At 41.4% G+C, this 24,374-nt stretch overlaps 1 protein-coding gene across 3 annotated transcripts in view; it reads left to right on the plus strand.

Annotated features, from left to right (window-relative positions):
* Nucleotides 1-24,374, plus strand: part of JMJD1C (jumonji domain containing 1C) — a 509,668-nt gene that overhangs the window by 150,415 nt on the left and 334,879 nt on the right. The window contains exon 1 of one of the 3 annotated variants that reach the window (XM_068255134.1): nucleotides 7,771-7,788. The exons of the other annotated variants lie outside the window; for them this stretch is intronic. The gene's annotated coding sequence lies outside the window, so the exon portion shown is untranslated. Of the gene's footprint in view, nucleotides 1-7,770; nucleotides 7,789-24,374 lie in introns of those variants that run through there. 3 annotated transcript variants of the gene reach the window in all.

Here is a 24,374-nt window from a genome sequence, read left to right on the forward strand (position 1 = left end):
AGAGAGGTTTTAAATATTGTTTATATAATTCCAAGAGTGTTGATTAGGGTTGTATTGTAAATTAAAAATTCCTTTGAAGGACCACTAGGTCGAAAAAAGTAGGCAGTTAAACTCTGACGGAACCGACAGATTTTGGGCCAGTCCATCTCTTTATGGGGGATTCTCAGGGTTTTCTTTGTTTTCAACAGCATTTCCTGAACAGCAGTTTAACTTCCAAAATACTACTCACTCGCACGCTATTTTGTCAGTTAGACTTTGCAACTCAACTGCTGTTCAGGAAATGCTGTTGAAAACAAAGAAAACCCTGAGAATCCCCCATGAGGAGATGGACTGGCCCAAAAACCTATTGGATCTATCAGATTCTAACTGCCTACTTTTTCACGATAGTGGTCCTTTAAGTATTGGTGATTGCTATTATTAGTTGCCATGGACAACAAGGCATAGCTGTGACCTTCGTGTAATCATTGCTTTGTGGCTTTTCTCCTGGCATGCAGGGCTGGATGAGCTGTTGTCATGACGCTGCTCTGTACATTGCCTGTATGGAAGGCATCTGGATGTTACAGGCCAGCACCATGGCTGATCAGATGTGGTCACTAATGGATGCTCTGTTCAGTCATTTAGTACAAATAGATCTAACAGCAGGAAGTAATGGTATATTTCCTCCCCTCATAATAACGTTGATTATAACCTGCAGTCTATGATATAGAGCAGACTTTGAGATGTGCCTCCTGCTGTACAACATATACTTTTATGCTGACTGAGAATGGCTTCACATTATATGTGAGGATAGACATTTGCCAGGAAAGCATAGAGCACAATATTTCACGTTATCTTGGAACTTTGACCAAAGCCTTTATTTAGTATTGACTGAATAAATTGCAGAAACATTACCTGTTTTATTGAGGTTTGTCCCTTTTTTTGGGCTGCTTCACTTTACTTCCTGTTTAGGGACAGGAAGTAATGAACAATCACTTCACCAGTAATCATGTAGTACAAGAGACACACAATATTTATATTGCGCTTTTTTCCTGGCAGACTCAGTGTATTTAGAGCTGCCGTCACTTAGGGCGACCAGGAGCATTAAGGAGCCTTGCCCAAAGACTCCTTACTGTTTTACATAGCATCTTGAACTGGGATTTGAACCCTGGTCAAAGGCTCAAACCCTACATCAAATGCAAAAACCTTCACCTCCTTGGCGGTAATCCCAAGACAGGCTCGGGGTGAAAAAGAGAAGCCATTAGCGATAATCCTAAACCAGGCTCGGGATAGCCACCAGGAGGTATGGGGTGCCGGAGTTTCTAACTCACCTCCCCTGGTATACAGAAGCTGGCAGCAATTCTTCTTCTGGTCCTCGGAGGCTCTAGATCCTTCGGGTGAGATCCCTGTGTGTCGTCATGACCACAGGCAGTGATCTCACTATAGTTAGTACTCAGAGGACGGAGGGAGAATTGTAGCACTGGAACACAGGGAAGTGAGTCTGTGTTTACATGGACTGCTGCAGATCTCACTGCGGTAGGACTTTTTTTTTTTTTTTCATGATTTTGGGGGTCTAAAACTGTGTGAAAAAATTGCATGGTTTTTGAACCATAAAATCCGGAAATAATCATACCGCCAGGGAGGTTAGTACACTATCCAGACAAGTGGTACAGCTGTATCTTGATATGACGCTTCACGTATATGGGTATAACATTTTACCTGGAGTTCTCCTTTAATGTCCTGCGTATGGTGCTCAGCTCCTGTGAATTGCACAACATCTGACATGGCAGAAAGCTGACCTTTGCCCAAAGTGGTGATGTCCTTGTGACTCCTGGGAAATCTGAGCTTGTGTGTGTAAGATCATGTCCAGTTAGTACAGGACGATCAACCAAAAGCCTCTTCAGTTACAAGTGCAGTTGAGCTTGATAGATGATATGCGCAGCTGTTTAGTATTCATCCATTTTAGTGTAATGGCCAGGAGCCACCATCGGTATTTAGTTACTTCTCTAAAATTAGTGATGTAGATTGTAGTAGGTGTATGGACATGACTAATGGGGAGCAGGTATGGTTAAAATGTCCCAGATGAGTGGGATTCATTACGGATGCTGTGTAACTGGTTTGATTTGTTTTGTTTTTTTGATGGTGCAAGCTCTGGGGCTGTCGTTTTGCTTCGGGACTGTGATGTCATAAATTGTGCCTTGTCAGATGTGGTGTCGTTGGTGTGGCAGATGGACACTGGAGGAAGTTAGGAGTTGTGCTGGTGGAGTGGCAAGAGTGGGAGGGGGGGCACTTTCCACTGGTGGAACGGTGGGATTTGCCCTGCTGGCAGGTGGCAGCAAGATGTTTCACAATAGATTTCATGCTGAAATGGCTGTGCAGTGTGAGGCAAGGCAATAGATTCCCCTCTGATCAGTAAAGGATATGTCTGATGGTCGATCTGGCCATGCATCGAGTGATCTAGGGACAGCTTTTGACTTTAAACACCCCCCCCCCCCCATTTATTTTTTTACATTGTAAAGCTTTGTAATATAGGGCTTTAAAGAGAAACCGTGACCAAGAAATGAACTTCATCCCAATCAGTAACTGATGCCCCCTTTCCCATGTGAAATTTTTTCCCTTTCACAAACTGATCATCAGGGGGCACTGAATAGATGATATTGTGTTGAAAACACTCCCACAGTGTGATGTCAGGACCGTGGTCCTGACAGTTTCCTGTCTGTAAGCCTTGTTGCATTGTGGGAAATAATAGCTATTTACAGCTGTTTCCAACTGCCAAAAATGCATCATTTCCTTACACTGACATCACCTGCCAGCAGTAAAAATGTCACCATATGATAAATGTCACAGTGTAAATTAGGGAGAGAAAAGATTTTACAATGGGTAAACACTAAAATTGTCTAAAATTGACTAAATCATTTATACATAATTATTGTAAAAATTAAACATTTTGGTTCATTACGTTATTTTCACTGGAGTTCCTCTTTAAATCACAGTTCTTCTGTAGATGGGTGACGTTTGTCTGCACCACGATTTTCCCTGGAGGACATTTAACCTTTGTGTGGCTGTGACAAAACATTGTAGGTGATGATGATCGGTAATTCTTCAAACCTAGATTTTGAGGCCTCTTTCACAGTAGGACGTTGCGGTTCAGTGCGACGTTAAGGTCGCACAACGCGGCCCTAATGCAACGCATATAGACTTTAACTTAGACGGTATTGTGCATTCTTTAACACTGCGTTAAGTGTTATGACGTCTCTCTTTATGTGTCTCTTGGTGCGCCGTTTTCATCTCACAGCGATGGAACGAAAACTGAGCATGCGTTACATTAAAAAAAAATTACTGAGCATGTGCAAAACAAATAACGCAGCAGATTCATTGTTAAATGCACAGCATGCAGCACTCCCTAATAATGCAACACGTTACACACAAACGCAACGTGTGCACTGTGAATGCCGCACAGACTTACTATTGCTGTGCGTTAGTCTGCGTTGAAACATTTTCGAACGTGCGACTTTAAGGTCGCACTGTGACAGAGGCGTAACCCTTAAAGTCAGCATATAGGGCTCCAGGCAAATTCTATTTAGGATGATTTCTATTGTTAGTCGCTTTATCTCATCCATTTTTATTTTTTACTTCAGGGTTGCTGTAAACCTCTGTGAAAGGCAGAAGGTAGTATTCTTATGCTGCTCTAATCATTACGACTTCAGCTGCTTGCAAAACAAAAAGGAAAAAGTTATTAATTAGCAAATTATCACCGAGACGCCTGCCACCCTCTGCGCTGAGCCGAGAGCGTTTAGGTGGCAAAGGAAAATATTTTGGAACAGGAAGTGATAACGGAGTAGCTGAACCATTGCCGTGCTGCTCATTTTCTGATAAGAGTCCGGCACACACAGGTCTCGGGCAGCTGTAGGCACTGCACAGGCTACGGCGGTGTACGGCGAGGTTTGTCTGGGCAAGTTATTCCGGGCGGCCCACTGATTTGTCCTGATAGGATGTGACATTCTTTGTTATCTGTCACCCTGCCAGACTGTGTCTGCACTTGCTGACTTGGCTTGCTGAACTAATTCCTCAACAAGCGCTCTGTGCCCAAGTATTCCTCTCCATTGTTTATCTGCTACGCAACCAGTCCTACATCAGCTCCTACATTAAAGGCCACCTCCGCAACAAGGAAACCAGCATTCATGCTGCTCACACACAGCGGACTTTTTCCGTAATACACACCCAAATGTCAGCTCCATGCTTTTCATTCACATGCCAGTTGTCATGTTTTCAGTCCCAGTTAGAAAACAAACTAATATTTGACTGGTTGCAATAGGCCACACCTCCATTGTCACTTTTGTTTGATTTGTACACCTTGAAGAGAAACTCCGACCAAGAGTTGAACTTTATCCCAATCAGTAGCTGATACCCCCTTTTACATGAGAAATCTATTCCTTTTCACAAACAGACCATCAGGGGGCGCTGTATGGCTGATATTGTGGTGAAACCCCTCCTACACAGAAATTCTGAGTACGTACTCTTGGCAGTTTCCGGTCTTTGAACCTTGCTGCATTGTGGGAAATAGCTGTTTACAGCTGTTTCCAACTGCCAAAAAAACATACAGCAGCTACATCACCTGCCAACAGTAAAAATGTCACCATGTAATAAATGTCAGAATGTAAATCAGGGATTTAAAAGATTTTACAATGGGCAAACACTGACTAAATCACCTATACATAATTATTGTAAAAATGAAGCCCTTTTTTTTATTCCATTATTTTTACTGGAGTTCCTCTTTAATCTTGATAGTGGCCACACACAAGTAAAATTTCCATTAAATATTTTGGTAAAAAGTAATTAGAGATACCGTAGTGACATATAGTAAAATGCAGTAAATTATTCAGAATACCCACTTATCCATTTATTATCCTGGCTATATATTGGTATGTAGCCCTGCATGCCCCCAGTGATGTCACAGCCTATGCAGAATTCTCCTCCCAGAGCATACTGGAAGACCAAGTATTTATACTCTCTTTGGTACTCTCAGAAAACAAATATTTTGCTATGATGCACCTGACAGGACTTAAAGAGGAACTCCAGTGAAAATAATGCAGCAAGGTTCACAGACAGGAAACTGCCAAGAGTATGTACTCAGTTTCTTGTGGGAGGGGTTTCACCACAATATCAGTCATACAGCGCCCCCTGATGGTCTGTTTGTGAAAAGAAATAGATTTCTCATGTAAAGGGGGGTATCAGCTACTGATTGGGATGAAGTTCAATTCTTAGTCGGAGTTTCTCTTTAAGATGTCACCACCTGTGATAAATTTCAGAATGTAAATGTGGGTGAGGAAAGATTTTACAAAGGGCAAACACTGACTAAATGATGTATAAAGCAATAGTGTGAAAAAAATAATAGCAATTTTATTAATTACATTTTTTCAGTACAGTTCTTTAAATTTGAGCATACCCTGTTAAAAGTGTCATTCAGTTAGAACATTTTTCTTGTCACAGAGAAATGATTGACTCCAGAAGATGAGCAAAACAGAATTGTCAGAAGAGTGTTTTTCTTCTATTCTTAGCAAGTTTCAGTGGAAAAACACCTGCATGTGTGTTGCCACTGTAATACTAGTGATTATTGTCACCTCAGGTTTCCTTTAGAAAAGAATGCTCAGTTTTTTTTGTTTTTTTGTCTAAAATTCGTAAAAAATGGTTGTTTTATTTTCTCAGCTATATAACACAGTTTTTCACAGTCTTTCAGTGTCCCAGAGCTAAAATATACACTATACCATTAGTGACCTTTTTTTTTTTATCTAGCCCTTGCCCTCGTTTTTTTTTTCCTTCCAGGAGAGAGTGGGAACAGGTGTTAATCCTTATCAGTGCATGTTATGCGTCTGACCAAGTTCCTGATGGAGGAAACTGTCAATTGCTTACCTGAAGGAACACAGCCTAGTTATATGTTTGGCATTGTACATACACATAGTCATTTGTTTGGCATTGTACATACACGTTTATTTCATAGCCAGTCCATCGAGTAGCCATATGTAGCCTTTTTTAATTCAGTATTCAATTTAATTGCAATCAATTGGAAACGTTGTCTTCAATCATGCCACACATTCATTTTTTTTTTTTTTGCTAATTCAGAAAAAAAAAGAAAAATTCAAATTTGCCAAGACCTTCTTAAAGTGAACCTCCAGACTAAAAATTGACTCAGCAGCACTGAAAAGGCCTGGTGTTTCTTTAACAGTTTCACAGCATCAGAACTTTGTTTCTCTTATATAAGCCACATTTTTAGCTGCACAGAAGAAAACTGCCCGGGCATTTTTCCCCTGATGCTGTGCAAAGCATGACAGGATTTCTGATGTTGTTCTCGTTCTGCTGTTTTGGTGCAAATTTTTTTTTTTACATCTTGAATTTGACATTTGAAGCCTAACGCATGCAGCTGGGAGGGGTTTGCAGGACACAGGACAGTTGGAACTGTGTCTTATGCTCTCTGTCATCTCCTTTCAAACAAAAAGATGGCAGCCCCCATGAATCACAAACATTTGCCTGTTCTTTTAAAACGGGGTGGGTAAAAAAAAATGATATCACATATCTATTCTAATTAACATAACTAATGTAACTTAATGACAGTATGTTTAGGCTGAAGTTCCCCTTTAACATCAAAATCTAACAAAAGCACATGTTGTCCTGGCAATCCTACCTGTTTAAAAAAAGTAATTTTACATATTCAACTGTTTTATTTTTTTTTCTTCTGTTTTTGACCAGAAATAATAGATTGAAACTATAATGCAATCCATTTTTATTGCCTTCAGTTGAGCGATTGAATCAAATGTAAAATCAGAGTTAAGTGGAATGGATGCCAAATTATAAAGCATAGATCAAGTTATACAAATTGTTCCACAGCTACACACTGTTGCTGAGATGTGGCCCCACCCCTTTGACTTTCTAACCTACTTATTGATGCTTTAACATGATGGGCGGCTTCACCGACCAATAGGCAAGCTCCGTCTACTTTACTCCTGTACTCTTATTATCTAGATTACATGACCTGCTCCAGACTTTAGAACCTACCGAACATTTTGTCATGCTGTATTTACTTAAGTTAACCTCTCATTATGTATTTTAATATTTTATACTCTGTTCTTGCTAGTTTTTTTTTAACTATGTTTACTGCAGGCTCAGTACCTATATTTATCCTGCTTAAATTACTTAAATGGCAATAAAGCAGGCTGGTTATATATGAACCACGTAACACCTAGGAGAAAAGCAACTTCAGGTTTTCCTAATAAAAGTGACTTTCCTTTATGGCTCCTCCCCCTTGATCCCCATTTATCTAATGCTGCTGAGAGCAACTGGCCCTTGCTCATGTGACTACGTTCTTGCCTAAACCCCACCCAACCATCACCACTCTTTGCCTTTACTTTGGTGTCGTGGGAGTGCCATCTGGCACCCTCAGAGCATGCTACACATGATGTTGTTCTGAGGAGAGTCACATGATCTGTTGGGCAAGCATCAGAAACTTTGAGTAGTAAGGGACTATCTCAAAATGCCAAGGATTTCTGCTCATGAACACCACAAACTAGTTTTTTCATTGTTATTAAAATGACTTCCTCATTTTTGTCAGAAGCCGGCTATGATTTTCTAGATGTGCAAGTTGATTCAAATGCTTTCTTGCTGCTATGGTTACCATACACCATTAAAGCCTCCAGAATTCAGTTTTTTTCTGTTTGAGTAATTGGCCTAGGAAGCAGGAACTAACATTTTAGCATCCGCAGCCAAGATGATTTTCTCTAGTGATCATTTCATCTATAAATGAGTTTACACAGAGGCCTGGTAAATATATAGCTTTATTCCATGTCTTTTCAACCCAAATGCTGCATGCAGTTTTAATGCTAACATGTCTATAGATGAACATACTTGTGGTTTTGATAAGGCTGTAAAGCGTTGCCATTTACCACCTCACCCCCCATTTAAATTACTTGTAAGACAAAAAGGATACAATCGAGAGCCAGAGGCGCTATTTTTGGCTTCAGCAAAGTTGCTCTTTTTATTGCCTGTAGAAGCAGGTGGATACCCGCGAAATGCGTTGCCTGTTTGGAGTTTTTTTGATTAAAATATGATTTTTACTGAATCTGGATTTTCTGAGCCTGTTTGGGGAGATAAGTCCACTACTTCCTCCTTTTTTTTTTTAGTATATTTTATTCTGTCTTGGCGCTTCTGTTTCTACCCTTCCATTATCCATGTAAATGAGGCCAAAAGGGCACAAATCTAGAGAAATGCAAGAATATCCCAATTCCTGTTTCACAACTCAAGACTAATCTTGTGCAAACACTCCCAGTTTCCACTTGCTTTCAGCCGCTGACTATAGTCATCTGTTTCACATGTTCTGCAAGCTGTTGGGTGCTGCAGTGAAGTTTTGCCAGAATACTTTGAAATATGTATAGTTTGCTTGGAGAAATTCATCATCTCTCTCACGCACATGAAAGTGGAGCTGTAAGAGCCCTGTCTGTTCTTTATGCTGCAGTGTATACCGGTATGTCTCTTTCCATTTAAGATGTCCCGTGTCCTGAGCCTGCCTTCTATGATGTTCCAGCAGTAAATATTGAGTGCTAGCCATGTTTAAATAAATATTATTGCATATGTGGTTTACATAAGAGGCGTGGGCAATGTAGAGTATTCAGCAAGGAACGCAGTACATTCTCCAACCTTAACTGAACTGTATTGCCTTATATTTTCCATGGATATAAGAGTGTGACTATTTTTAAAACTATAAGATATGATTTGCTTTGCAATATGATTGCAGCGGAGTACTGAAAAACAACAAATTGGATTTGACACCTGTTGCTGGGATCCCTGTGTTGGCTGGTTGACTCCCTGGTGGTGAAAAGCTTGGTGGTTTGAGTGACTGGAACAATCGTTTTTCTATGGCAACTAGGATGGGTTGTCATTCTGGGAATCATTTTTATGTAGGCTTTGCTCATCCCCATGTCTGAGGACTGGTTACTTTTAAATACTTTTTACAGTATTACACAAGCTCATAGTCATGTGATTCTGTTTATCCTACCTGCCTGGAGGGTGGGACGTGCCCCTAAACCACAGTTGCCGAACTCCAGTCCTAGAGGTCTATATCCATGCCAGTGTTTAGGATGGACTGAGAACCGGAGACTTGTGTTCTATTTGATGAACCACACTTTTCCCGAATCAGTACCATCAAGTTAATTTGAGCTGTGCCAAAAATGTGTGAGGACCTCCGCCCACGAGGACTGGAGTTTAATATTTTGGCCAATGTTTAGGGTAGGGATATCAAACAGTGGGAGGGGCCATGGCCTAGGCCTGCCAATTACGTGACATTCCCACAGTGCCCAGTAAGAGAGGGCATGGTCAGGCCCAATGCTCACCAAGCTTCTGGGGAAGTCCAGTGAGTTGAGGGTATGGTGTGGATTATTAGGCTTCTGAGGAGTCTTCCCCCTAATGTTTCCTGTTTCTGCTGTACATTATCTATCAAATAAACATGTACCAGTATTGCTGCTGATGATTTTGTATTAGTGTTTTTGGATGTCCTGACTTGACTGTGTGTTGAACCATTTATACATTTACGGTCCCCTCTGTGTTTTGCACCCTGTACAGCGCTACATAAGATATTTGAACTATACACATAAAATAACCATGCAGGCTTTAAATTTACCAGGAACGATATTTAAAATGTTCTCTTTAATGAAGCCAAGTCATTTATGTACATCCTGAATAAAAAATATTCTTAACTGTTTTTGTTCATAATCAGGGGTGCAGCTTAGGTTTTTGTGGCCCCAAGCGGACTGTAGTAAGTGGCCCTATCCTGCGGCCCTATCCTGCATTTAGAAACCTAATTGTGACTGGTTCTTCTTACAACCGGCCTTCAAAATGATTTCTCTCGAGACAAAAGTCACTGACTAGCATTGAGACAGACTTTGCATTGTTTTTCATATGTCTTTTGTGTAGTAAAAGTTACAGCTTGTAAGGCAGAATTTCAACAAGACCATTTAATGGGGAGGAAAAAAAAAACAGCAATTGAAAAAAAGTATTTGTCTGTGAGGTAGTCAAATGGTTTTCCAGCCTTTGTTATGTTGCTATGGTGTCGCCATTAATTTATTTGGATAAATGGTGACAATGAGTAAAAAGGGAGAGGAGAGACGCTGCCAGCAAGTCCTTGATGAATTGTAAGAGCAGAATACGCACATGTGAGGCTGCAGCGAACAGACACGCTACGTATGAGGTAATGGCAATCTCTGCGGCCAATTTCCCTGGGCTATACACTCACGTAAGGAAACCTTGACGTGAAACCGGGAACTCTGGCTAGCTTGTAAGCCCTTTTCTCCTGCCACAGATATGTTGAGTAATGTCTTAGGTTGTCTGTCCATTATTAAATCATGTGTCTCCAGCATAGGGCTCCTTCCCTTCTCACAGGAGGCGTTAAATACTAAAACCAGCTGCTAACTTGCTCCAAAAGTATGGGAAACCAACGTGTGATCTGATTTGTTCTTAAAGAACAAGTGACACTCATGCTAACCTAGAAATAAAAAACACATATATAAGTAGATAAATACTAGTTCTACTTACATAACAGATGTATTGCACTGTCCACGTTAGAATTCCTGTGAATTTTATAAAGGAATAGCAGAGAATCCTATTCTAGACAGTTTCCATCTTGGTTACCTTTGAATGAAGCTAATCCTGACATAATTTCCGCCCTCACTTTTTTTTCTCCTCTTGCTAATTATGTATTCATTACCCACCCTCCTCCCAGAGTCTTCAGACACTCCCACTGAGGTCTCTACTACGGTATGAAGTGCACTGTCTTATGTCATTAGGAGGGGGAAATAAAGGGAAGAGGAGGAATATATTACACTGTAGATAAAGACCGCCCAGCATGCAACTATTTTGCCAGCCGTTGGCAATGGCAATTAAAGGGCGACTGCTCCTAAGGCATGTGAAAACTCCAAACCATAACAGCAGAAAAAGTTTTGAAAGTTTTGAATGCAGGATTAGCATCTTTATCACTTAATACACTCAGACCAGTTGCTGTTGAAATTTGATTTTTATGGTGACAACCCCACTTTAAAGCTACGAGGTACTGGACAGTGTACTGGTTAAGGGCACCGCCTCTAACATAAGAGAACAGGGTTCAAATCTTGGCTCTTCCTGTTCAGTAAAGCAAAATACTTGCATGGAAATGATCTGGAACTGATCATTTACACAAACCTGCTGCCGGAGTTGATGGCGATCTTAACGATCGCTCATCCAGTGATCCGTAGTGATGGTCGTTTAATACACACATTCGCTGCAGGTGGTAACACGGCATAAAACATTGTTTTACTAATTCATGCCATCTTGCACAAACGTTGAAAAAAATCATGTTGTGGGCGTGGACCTTTACCAATACTTCTTTAGTAAATAGTCATTGGGCAATAATCCCTATCACTGCAGGGTGGCGCGGTGGCCTATTGAGCGCATTCATAGTGGCTGCAGCTCTCAATCGCTTTGAGTCCAACAGGAGAACACCGCTATACAAAATGTTAGCATTTTAATTACTAGTAAAAAAGGCCCACCTGTTAAATAACGGGTGCACTTGGTGTGTGCTGCTCACACCCACAACCACTGGCGGAAGTCCACCCATGTGCCGCGCTTGCACGCCAGGCACAACTGGCGCACGGACACAGAAGGAAGCAGGGTCAGACAAATTATATTATATAGGGTTACAGGCTTTTGACTTATTTTTTGTTTGGCGGAAATCAAAAGTGTGTGTCCTCTGATGTCCCTGCTCACTTCTGTAGTGATTCCACGAGGGAGATCTCCCTCAACTGGTGCCCTTTGTTCCTGTAGGAAATTCAAATAAAGCTCCCATAGCTTGCGCCTCCCCCCTCTATTGAGCCAAACGTGGGAGGTGAGCAGCATGTTTGTACAGCTGTTGTTCCTAAACTACCGGACCCAAAACCTGCTGGTAGAGAGAAAGAAAAACAAGTAGTTTGGGCTGAAGGTAGCAAGTGTGCATAGATTTGCAGGCCATACAGCTAAATGCCCAGAGTGAACGTTTTGAACTAATCACAACATGCAAAAAAATTACAACATGATATTATTTGTCACAATAAATACAAACCATGCATAAGGGTTAAAAATACGGAACTTGTATAAGACTGAGAAATGCCACAGTTCCATAGGTAAACAACAGCAACAAAGTAATATAGTGTATAAACGTGTGGATATGGATATGTGACGCACTGCTAGATTGCATTATGATGTCGGTTGTTTGTCAGTAAGTGCTTTAGCAACAGGTTCGCATCCTTAAAAGACACCCGAGGTGAAAATAAACTAATGAAATAAACGATTGTATCTATATTCCTTCTCCTAAAAATTACTTTTTAAGATATTCCACAGTTTTATTTTTATGTTTAAATGTACTTTTTCAGTTTTAACAGTTGTATTGTTTTTGCTCAATGACACATTCATTGAAGTATGCCAGAGCTAAAATCTATGATCTGTTGACTCTCTTATCTCTTTCATGCTCTCCGAAGCCTTTTTCTGTTAGTAAAGAGTTTTATAGTTGAAATTTCTTATCAGAGAGGGTCACACTGTAGTCACTTCCTGTCTGAGTCAGGCCTAAGTCAGCCACTTACATACCTGATATTTAACTCTTTCAGGCATAGAATGAAAAAAGGAGCGCAGCCTAGTTATTTGTGTGCTAGGCACTGTACATACACATGTCTATCTCATCATGTCACATGTCACCTCAGGTATCCTTTAAGGTCCTTTTCAAGGACCTACAGAGGTTGCTGGGAAACGACTCAGAGTAGAGCAGGGTCATTTTTTAGAGGCAGACTTTACCTTGTGCACCTTACACTTCCTTTCCTCTTACAGTATAGTAATAGTATAGTGTTTATATGGCTGGAACACAAGCACCCAGCCTTTATGCTCGGTGTAGGAACTATCCCTTCCTTCTCTAATCCGCTTATTTAAACTAGAGATTAGAGCAGCTCATGCCTTTCTTTTCAGCTTAGCTATGCTGAGCTTTTTCGGAGGCACGGTTGGGGTCATTCCCTGGTGGAACAGGGATGGGTGTCTGACAAGTGTGTAAATCTGACCATCACCAGGGTCCACAATACAAGGGCTCATCCTCCGCTTTGTGCTTTGTTTACACACATTGAAGAGTTTGGCCATTAGAAATCAGAGTGGTTTTCAGCTTTGCGGGAATGTATTTTTACACTGGAAGTAAAGTGTGCTGCATAGTTAATACTCGCCAGGCGTCTGGTCGTGTTTTGCCTTCCACATCAGTGTTGTCTCTTAGAGTTTAATCCAAATATTTTATAGGCTAGGTGTGATTAAGGTGTACCCTCAGCCCTTTAGTAGCTTCTGTGCTCCATCTTTCTTGGCATTTAAAGCAAACCTGTAGTGAAAATAAACTTATGAGATAAATAATTGTATGCGTAGTACAAATAACAAATAGAACATTAGTAGCAAAGAAAAGAGTCTCGTATTGTTTTCTAGCACAGAAAGAGTTAAAACAAAAAAAAAAACACCCCTTCCTTTATCTATGCAAAAGGACTACTCTGAGAACTTGAGATAAGACTTTACTTCAGGAAAGTTCCAGGGCTGTGGAGTCGGTACAAAAATCTTCCGACTCCTCGGTTTATGAAACCCTGACTCCGACTCCGGGTACCCAAAATGGCTCCGACTCCTTAGTCTAATACTTAACAGGGCTGTGGATTTTATAAAAAAAATCATCCGACTCCTTAGTTTATGAAATACACGACTCTAACTCCGACTCCGGGTGCCCAAAATTACTCCGACTCCTCGACTCTGACTCCGACTCCACAGCCCTGGAAAGTTCAAAGGGTCATGATTTCTGCTTTGTTTTATAGCTTAAAAGACAATGTGGTTTTAAAACTGCCACTGTGACAGTATGATGCAATTTAAAAAAAATGACTTCTTTGCTACCTATGTTCTATTTATTATCCGTACTACACATACAATTCATTATATCATAAGTTGTTTTGTTTTTATTTCCGCTTCAGGTTTGCTTTGAGGCGGATATTTTATTTTATGCTTGCGCTACCAATCAAGTCCTGTGCCTAATCTGTGTTGGCTTCACGTGAAGACCATACTTTTCCCCAAGATAATTTGTATAATTCATATTAATAGCAGTTGTTAGATTGTGTCAGTGTAGACTAGTATTTTTTATGCTGTAACCCTTGCATTCTTCTCATTGACAGATTGTGTTTTTTTTTAAATAATTAGTGGAATGTATGGTGTTTTTTTTAAGGGTAGTTTTATTTAAATATTATGAGTACACAAAATATTTTTTATTTAATCTTAAAGGGAAGGTTCAAGCAAAATAAAAAAATGAGTATCACTTACCTGGGGCTTCTACCAGCCCCATGCAGCCATCCTGTGCCCTTGTAGTCACTCACTGCTGCTCCAGTCCCCCGCTGGCAGCTTTCTGACCTCGGAGGTTGGCGGGACGCATTGCGTACATTTTTACGCATTCCCGCTAGTGCAGGAACATTAACACATACATTTTACGCGTTACTGGTTCAATGCGTACATTTTTACGCGCTGAAACAGTAATGCGTAAAAAGGTATGCGTTAATGTTCCTGCACTAGTGGGAATGCGTAAAAATGTACGCAATGCGTCCCGCCGACCTCCGAGGTCGGCAAGCTGCCAGCGAGGGACTGGAGCAGCAGTGAGTGACTACGAGGGCACAGGATGCCTGCATGGGGTTGGTAGAAGCCCCAGGTAAGTGATACTCACTTTTTTATTTTGCTTGGACATTCCCTTTAAAGAATTTTTTTTTCTCTAAACACCACCTCCTGGCTTGGTACTTAGGGCTGGTTCAGACGGACGTTCAGAGGTGTTGCGTTCATTGGCGTCGCGGTGGTGATGCGTTCGAGCTTTCAGCAGCGTTCGCGTTGCGTTCGGATGCGGTCGCGGTTTTTCTTCCCCTAGGGGGACATTACCTGTCACGGTTAACCGCCCCTGGAAGCTACATGTAGCTTCCAGGGGCTCCTTGAACGCCAGGGAAAATCGGGACCCGAACGCCGCGTTCGTGCAAACGCGCGTAAAAGCTTGGTACAAACGCTCCCATTCACTTGAATGGGAGCGTTTAACGCCAAGCCCTGAACGCTGGCGGTAAACGCTGCACAAGCGTCCGTCTGAACCAGCCCTAAGAAAAGTGCCTGGTTTGGCTGCTGTAAATAGTCTCTGATATTCAGCATTGCACTAACATTGCTATTAACTACCGCCGGCTGAAATGATTAGGATCATTTTGCCCATCAGCTACTGATAACTTATGAATACTCCCATGAAGGGAAGTGGGGGGTGAGAGGAGGCAAGCAGGAGGTTCCCTTCAGTTCTCAGGGCATTTAACAGTTGGATAAAAACAAATATTCTGTAACTGTTTACATTTCCTGGCCTTGTGACTGATCATTTAAGTGTTCCCAAGGTGACAGGTGACATGATGAGATAAACATATGTATGTACAGTGCAAAACCTATTAATAGCCCAGGCTGTTTTTCTTTTGCTGCCTGGAAAAGTTAACTTTTAGGCTGCATTTCCACTTGTGCGGTGCGAATCGCCGCGGTAAAAATTCGCATGCGGATGCGAAATTCGCATGCGGTTCCATGCGAACTTTCATGCGAATTCGCACACGAATTCGCATGGATGACGATGTATGCGAATTTAACCATGGCAGTGCTAGTGTGCTTTTCCATTGTTTCTATGCGAATTCGCATGCAAATTCGCATGAAAATTCGCATGCCCAAACCTCATGCGAATTTCCTATTAAATACATTGTATACGATTCGCATAGCGGTATGCGGTATGCGAATTCTGATGGCTTTGCCATGCGAATTTTTTCTGCACAGAAAAACGCAAAGGAATCCTGACAAGTGGAAACAGTCCCATTCACTTGTATTGCTATGCGAATTTGCATGCGAAAAACGCATGCGAATTCGCGATAGTGGAAATGAGCCCTTAGGCATGGAAGTGACAGCTTCTGCCTTGTCTGTAATTTTTGAGGAATATAGTAAACCTCACTGATAAGTAAATTGCAGCCATAAAAGTTTTCCTGGCAGAATATAGCTTCTGAGGGTGGGGAGAGATAGAAAAAGGTCAAGTAGTTCATGTACTTTACCTCTAGGACACTTAGCTCAACACACACCATACAATCTTGGTTGTACAGATTTACCAAATCTATGTAGTATATGGGCCAACAGATTGAAAATACCTTGAATGATTGATTGGATAAGCTCTTATACTACATGAAAGTGGTAAGATTGAACAACCTAGATTGTATGTTGTGTGTTGAGTTAATAGGATGCCTTAGAGCACAATAAAACATTCAAGCTACTTTTTAAAAGTTTAACTATAAAATAAAACCATGGGATATTTAACAAAATCATTTTTAGGAGTAGGAGGATAAATACAATTGTTTATCTCATTAGTTTATTTTTACCTCGGGTTTACATCAAGCCTATTGTTGTCTGAACCTACCTTTAGTGTTTAGCAGTAAGACAATGCTTTGCCAGTCAAACTCCAGAAAATAATACAACTTTACATTACAACTTTACAAACCTACTTGGTTTTAACAAGATATTAAAAATGTAATAGTAGTCTACCTGCTAAATATATTAACCAAGAAGAAATAAAATCAATAAACATTCAGAACGTATAGTCGCTCAAATTGCATATTGAGTATTGCTAAAGTAACTTGGCTCAAAGCATCACGCCATTGCTCAGTTACCATCACAGAGATATCACATAAGCGGGGAAGGCTTCCAGTGAAGGTAGTAAACTGGTGTGGTGTCTGTCAGGTAAACACCAGAGCCCTGGGGACGTCACTCTCCAGTGCATTGCTTTATAGTAAACAGCTGCAGTGGCTTTCTAGCAATTGTTCTTAGGGAATGATTTCCATTACAGTTCCTATTAAAACATACTTAACGTGTACCTTATGCAACACAAGTAGTCTGTGGGCTCCCTCTGTGTCAGTCTAGTCCAATCCATTCTCCCGCAGTCCGCTCCAGTACACTCCCCAACTAGATAGTGGTGGACTCCTGCGTATACTTCCTGAGGGAGCCCAAGGTCTATAAGGGGCTGGAGGAAGCCCCAGGTAAGTATAAAGCCTTGTATTGTCTCAGATACACTTTAAAGAGAACATGAAATGAGAGGGATATGAAGCCTGACCTATATATTCCTTTTAATCAATACCAGTTGCCTGGCTGCCCTGCTGATCCTCTGCCTCTAATACTCGTAGCCGTAGACCCTGAACAAGCATGCAGGTCAGACATTTCTGACAAAAATCTAACAAGATTAGCTGCATGTTTGTTTCTGGTGTTTTTCAGACACTACTACAGCCAAATAGATCAGCAGGACTGCCAGGCAACTGGTATTGTTTAACAGGAAATAAATATGGCAGCCTCCATAGTCTTCTCACTTCAGTTGTCCTTTAATGGCCTAGTCTCTGAGAGATGTGAAGAAGGTCCTTCAGCATTCCATCCTACAGCCACCAGGATAAAAGCTTTGGTGAGAGCGGCTTGCGGTGAAGGCCTGCACACTGCAGCACATGCCATATTTTATTGAGGTCTTTCAGTAATCCTGTCACGATTGGGTTGTCAGCAGAGCAATGCCTTTTGATGTTGGATGCTGATGCTCGGGCAGCGTGTGGCCACTAGTGCATCAAGAAACACGCATTTGCATTGCTTGATTAATTTCAAAGCACCTGGATAATTAGATCCTGAAGGTGGGAACTGACTTCTGCCGAGGCAAAAAAAAAAAAAAAAAGCAGAAACATGCGTCTGTTAAACTGTAATTGACAACAGCAGCTGAAACAGAGACCACTGATTGTTGCATGTCCTATTTCCCACAATGCAAATGTGTCTCCCGACAAGTTGTCTTCCTGCGCCTGCTGTTACACATTTACACAATCGCAATCATTATTATTTTTTCCTTTTCCCTCCTTTGCAGACATCTGTTGTGAAGCTGGAATACCAAAAACCTGATAGAGTGCCTGTTTCCTAGCAACCACATCTAAGAATCCCCATCCATAATCTCTCCCAGGCCAGAAATTCATAATGCAGCATCCCTGCCACATGTTCAGCTCTGAATTGGCACGTAAAAGGCCCTGCCTCTCTGTGTCGGTGTTATGAGCCGCTACAGCTCCATGGAAATGCTCTATATTTACTGGCGGTTTCATTCAGCCTGCTGAAGCTAAGTATAGGAGCAGGTACAGCTCAATGAAGTCTGCAGGAAGGGGAGGAGAGGGAGGCACACATACAAGAAACACATTCACATTCATTTAAAGGAAAAAAAATCAATTTTTTTCTTTCAGAAAAAGCGCTTTGATAGGTGTCAACGCCAGACGAGCCATTTTTTCATTTAAGGTTTATTGAGAACTGATCTTTCCGTTTCAGTTTCCAGCAAGCAATGAGCGTCCAAAATTTGTCCGGAAAATATTATTTTTTTTCCAGCTGTGAAGTCTGTACTGCGTTGGTTCACTCACTCTAAAGAACAGACTGCCCGGTACAGCACAAATAAATAGCTGAATGGAGCGGGAAGCTGTCTAACTTCTCTCCTATGCATCTGGAGTAATCGGCTAACGCTGACACACCCATTGAGCATTTTGTAGTTGAAAACCCTATGGCCGTAATAGGCAAACTTGGCTCTGAAGCTGTTAAGGAACTACAAGTCCCACAATGCATTGCGGGAGTCTGACAGCCACAGTCAAGATTCATAAACACAAATGCTTTGTGGGACTTGTAGTTCCTTATCGGCTAGAGAGGCAAGTTTGCCTATCACTGCCCTATGGAATGGCTGTTTTTGTCTCTCTCACTTTCCTTAGCACGATTTATGAGCAATGTCTGTGAAAGTCTTTATAATGTTTAAGTATGCACCGAGGGGAATAATTCATATCATAAACTGCCCCTCAAAGGAGCTCACAATCTAACTATCTAACTTACCTACCATAATCCTAACCTTATGTGCCTTCATAGTCCAGGGTCAGTGTGTATGTACATGGGGTGGGGCGGGGAGCAACGACAAATCTATTGTTTTAAGGCTGGTTTCCCATTTGTGCCAGACCACATGCAGCCAGTGGGAGCTGGTGGTCTGTAGTGATCTGGCTGGGGCCCGGGGCAGATGCGCTCCCCCATATAGCATTGCGGTTGCTGTGTGACAAGTATAAACAACGACTAGTCCAAAACCTGTCAGTTCTATCTCCTCATGGTGGATTCTCATGGTTTTCTTTATTTTCAGAAGTTACTCAGTCCATTTGCCAGAATAGTGTGCAAACAGGTAGGGGCAGCCTGCATCTTTGTTTAGATCCTTCCCAGGGAGTGTTTTGTAAAGAATAAATTAAAAGCTGAGAATCCCCCATGAAGAGATGGATTAGTCAAAAACCTTCCGGTTCCGTCAGATTTCTACTAACTACTGTAAGTAACGGCAACATGGGGAAAAGTAATTTATGGCTCATTTTACTCTGGAAAAAACTTACCGGTACTTCTTATTTGTATGTGTTCACATGTATTTTCAATTTTACAATGTTTTGTGATCATGATCCTTTAGCTAAATCAGTTGACGGCTCCTTTTACCTTAGTTGTGTCCTGTTACTGATATTAGTTCTTACACAGGCGTTCCGTCACACCCATAACTGGTGCAGCAGCGCGCCACACCGGCCATGCATAATTGAGACGTTGCCATTGGGAAAGCCGAGATGTCAGCCTGTGTTTTAATCTGCAGACAAAATAGCAAGGTGGTATTTGTTTCATTGTCCTTTGTTATATATATATGACAGTATTTGTAGCACAGTTAATCCGATCTCCCCACTGTGCCATTTTTAATACTACTGCAGCAATTCAGTTTCCAGTTTCCTAGCAACCTGAGAGCTCGGGCCTGATGTGGCATACTGCTCTGTTCATTGCTGAAGCTTGTGTCTGGTGGTTGCCAGGCAGACAGGGGACACAGCTGATCAAAGTGTAAGGAAACATGGAAGCTTGTAGGTGGAAAAGAATGAGCCTGAAAAATCTGCCAGCCTTTGCTATGTGCCGCTTATGAGAATTGGTTAATAACTGCTGCTGTTGCCTATAGCAACTGAAATTGCATCTTGTGAATGAAGTAGTGTGTGTGTACAGTACTGGTGCACACAATACTGACAAAAGTGGTGCTAATGCCCATAGATAGCAACCACATTTGGTTTTAGCTTTCAAATAAAATAAGGGGCATAATTGCAGGGCTGTAGAGTCAGTGTCTCGGAATCGGAGCAATTTTGGGTACCTGGAGTCTGAATCAGTGGTTTTATAGACTGAGGAGTCGAGTTGGAGTTTGATGGTTTTTGTACCCACTCCATAGCCCTGCATGGCTGAGGAGCTGGAGCAATTCTGGGTACTTGGAGCCAGAGTTGGTGGTTTCATAAACTGAGAAGTCTGAGTTTGAGTTGGATGATTTTTGTACCGACTCCACAGCCCCGCATAATTGTCATGGCTGAAATATTCACTGTAGCTTACTTGATATACAACCTTCTCACATGGACAGCTGTTTTCTGTGAGAATTATTTCCATTACAATAGCTATTCTCTGAAGTGATGCTCATTACGATTTCCAATGTGCTTAATAAACTTCAGTTTTATTCATTTAAAACGAATGTTCTTTTTATTAGATGGCCTGCTTAGCTATTATTGGGTGTTTAACCCGCTGCAGGGAGCACTAGCGGCGTAACACAGGCCAGATCCACACAGTGGTTAATGCTGGGGCCTCCTACTGGGAAAGATCCAGCAGGGAAGCAGCAGACTGAAGAAGATTAGGATAGAATAGTCGAGGCTGAAGCAGATCAGGTGGAGTGGCTGGAAATGGAGAGAGCTAGGTCAGGAGACTGCTTTATCAAAGCCATGACAAATGGAGATCTCTGAGGCCTGTAAAGAAGCTGATCTGGGAATGGTGGAATGTGGATAGTGAGAGCCTGAGTCCACTAACGCAGTTGTGTCCGCTTTTCAGCCGCACTTCAATGTTACAGAAACTGGCTTAGGCCCTAAAGGAAGCCATAGGGTTTTGATTCAATTGACTAAAAGTGATCAACTTTATTGGGCGATCAACTTCAGTGTGGTTGATCGAAAGTTGATGACCTACAAGCGATATCCTATGGGATTCGCCTTTAACAATCAATCTTACCGATATTGTGTCTCCTCTCCATGCTCTCTGAATGCTATGGGAACAGTAGCTTATTCCTGATCGATCGATCGATCCTGCTCAGTTGGCTAGGTTGGTCGATTTAACACATCAGCCACTTTTCATTGATTGGGCATACTGGTACGCGTTCAATTCTCTTGGATAAAATTATTGACTTGAATGATCAATCGTACAGCCAAAGTGCTAGATGTATGGCCACCTTAAGGAATTGGCTGGAAGATCTGGCATGGAATGGACTGTGAATACAGATTGAGATCAATAAAGTATTGGATTCAGGGGATTGTGGACAAGGGATGAGGACAGGAAAGCCTGGTACATACATACATACATACATACATACATACATACATACATACATACATACATACATACATACATATACATATACATATATATATATATATATATATATATATATATATATATATATATATATATATATATATATATATATATATATATACACTCTGTAAAGTGCTGTAGAAGATGTCAGCATTATATAAACAATAGAGTAGTGAAAGGACAGAATTAATAGTCTGGGTGAAGAGATTAGGGATAGGCGTTTAAGAAGGGGATTCCACTGGAAGTGGGGTTAGGGTTAGGTATGCGGAAACAGTTAGCATACAATGGCTAGAGTTAGGTGTTTTTAAAGCGGCTGTGATGGGAGGGGGTTTGGTTTAGGCATGAAAAAGAAATTTACGGTAATGTATAGGGCTAGAAAGGATGGGGGAGGGGGGGGTAAGGCAACAGGTATTATAAGGGATTGATCGGAAATATTACCGATATTCTACCTATCGGGTTCGCACAGCACTCTAACAAATTAATATGTGGCTCTTTTTAGCGAAAGAAGAAATGCGAATGAGAGAAGATATTCACTATATAGATATAGAACAATTGTCCTTCAGAAATAATTGGCAGAGGATCATTATTTGATCAGTCAATAACACATGTAATAAAACAGAGAATTGTGAATTCTGAGTAAGAAGTCCAGCTTAGCGGTGTGCTAGTGGTGAGCTTTCCAGCGGTGGCGGCAATTGTTACTCTTATCTCCTGACGCAGGTGCCATCATTCTTCCTGCCAAAATAAATAGAAGCCCGTTGTCATTTGCGAAGGACACGGACAAAGTTTTCCAGGTGTCACAGGCAGCACTCGCTACAGAAGCAGCTCTGACACTTTAATGAGTTCTGCACATCAGTTCATATGGGGGGAGGGGGGGGCATGGGAGAGTCTGTTGGTGTACAACAGGCTGCCCTCTGCTTACAAACAGGCTCTGTTCCAGGAGGTTGTTTGTAAGTTAAATTATTTTCTAAGTCCAGTCATGTTATACATTGTAAAATGTGGCAATAGGATTTATTTTCAGACCACTCTGGATTTGGACATATAGTATAAGTCCTAGGTTGTCAACCCATAGTACGCACGCGTCTCGGGGTGCTTTAGGGGGGACTTGAACTGGTCATAGTCAGCCCATTTCAAGTGAAAGCATCAAGCGATGTTTGTAAAGTATTTGTACACCATTATCGAGTATTCCTAGGTGTCTTTAGATCATGTTAGCCACAAAAATTTGGTATTTGACAAAGGGGGGTATGTTACAATAATGTTGACAATCTCTGGTGTAAGCTTTCAACTACTTTCAATGGCTTATACAATACTGTAGCATGTAACAAATTATGTAATAACAAAAAACAGTTCAGTGCATTTGGTACATGAAAACAACTTTGTATGTATGAAGAGTTGTAGATCCAAAATCCAAGGATGAAGATTTCTAATATTTGTAAACTGAAAGTGTCCGCTTACCTGGATGTCATGCTGACAACCCAGCTCACCACAAACCTGCCTGTGTTTCGGTTTTTAGCTTTCATTTTCATCTGGTTTGGAGTTTTTCTGGGCTACACCAAGCTTTGTTCACTTAATTGACTCACAGTGCTATTGATTTGGTTTGTTTTGTAATGGTAAGCAGTGGGGGTTCCATGGTCTGTTCTTTAAATTACGGTTGTATGATAGTGACAAGATGCACAGGGCTCTATCAGACTCTGATCTTTCCGTGTCAGTAGGGGGATATAGATGCAGAAGACTTCTTACTGCATCTTATTTTTGGGAAATATGTTAACAATCTGTAGGTAAATATCTATTATGATGCATTAGCTGAATAGGAAAGAGTATAGGTTGGGTATACCTGTTGACATTGAATTGTTCATTATTCAAACCACCCTTCCCATTAAAGGGCCAATATGGAGGGCTGGGGAGAGACTGGCTCTTGATATTAAAGTGGACCTGAATTTAGAACTCCTCTCTGCTCTGAAAGACACACATCAGCATAATAACCTTTAAACAAAATACGTTTCTTTGTTACAGCTGATACAAATCCTAAAATAAATCTGCACTGTTTCTACTTCCTGAATCATGGGAGGAGACATTGCTTACAACCTGTGCTTTCACATGGGCTTATCTGCTTATCTGCCATTGGCAGTCATGTGACACGGGGGGGGGGGGGGGGGGTCAAATTACAGCTATTGATTAGACACAAAAGAGGGGGAAGAGGCTAAACTCTTTAAATACATACAGGGTGCATTTCTCTAAGGAACTTGCCTGTGACCAGTGTTAGTGCTTGCACAGGGGTGGGTTACTCAGCGCTCAAGCTCCTTAAAGGCCCCAAAGTCTGTGTTTGCATAGCACACAGCTTTATTGTTGGTACAGAACCAAAATGTAAGGAGTCCCATTTTATCTAAAACCCTCCCTCCATATGCAGCAGTGCTAATTGCATAGATTTCTCCAGTGCGATTCTCTGTAGCAAAATGTAATTTTGTTATGTAGTGTTTCCTGAAGGCAGCATCTGGCTATGTATTTTACGACCCTATGCTCTGTGTCTCTTTAAAACCTCATATGGACACCGGAACTCTGTCATCTAATCAGTTTTTCAGTCTAATTTCTGCACAGGCATCTCTTGTCTTCTACAGTTAATGCTACTTCAAATAATAGCTTTCATTCACATTGTATGTTGTCAGCTGATTGTTGTTGCATAACGTTACCTCATGCCCAGTGCATGCTGCTTGGCATTGCTGCGCAGACTGGAGGTAATAGTCCAATCACGCCCACATAGTAACTTCAGGCTGTCCTCACATCTGGCTAGCAGCTTATTTTGCTTGTAACCTCACAGACATAGATGCAGGGATGATCAATGTGATGCAAATATTTCCGAGTTCTTTCAGGATTATGTA

Source organism: Hyperolius riggenbachi, chromosome 10, assembly GCF_040937935.1.
Source record: "Hyperolius riggenbachi isolate aHypRig1 chromosome 10, aHypRig1.pri, whole genome shotgun sequence".
NCBI lineage: Eukaryota > Metazoa > Chordata > Amphibia > Anura > Hyperoliidae > Hyperolius > Hyperolius riggenbachi.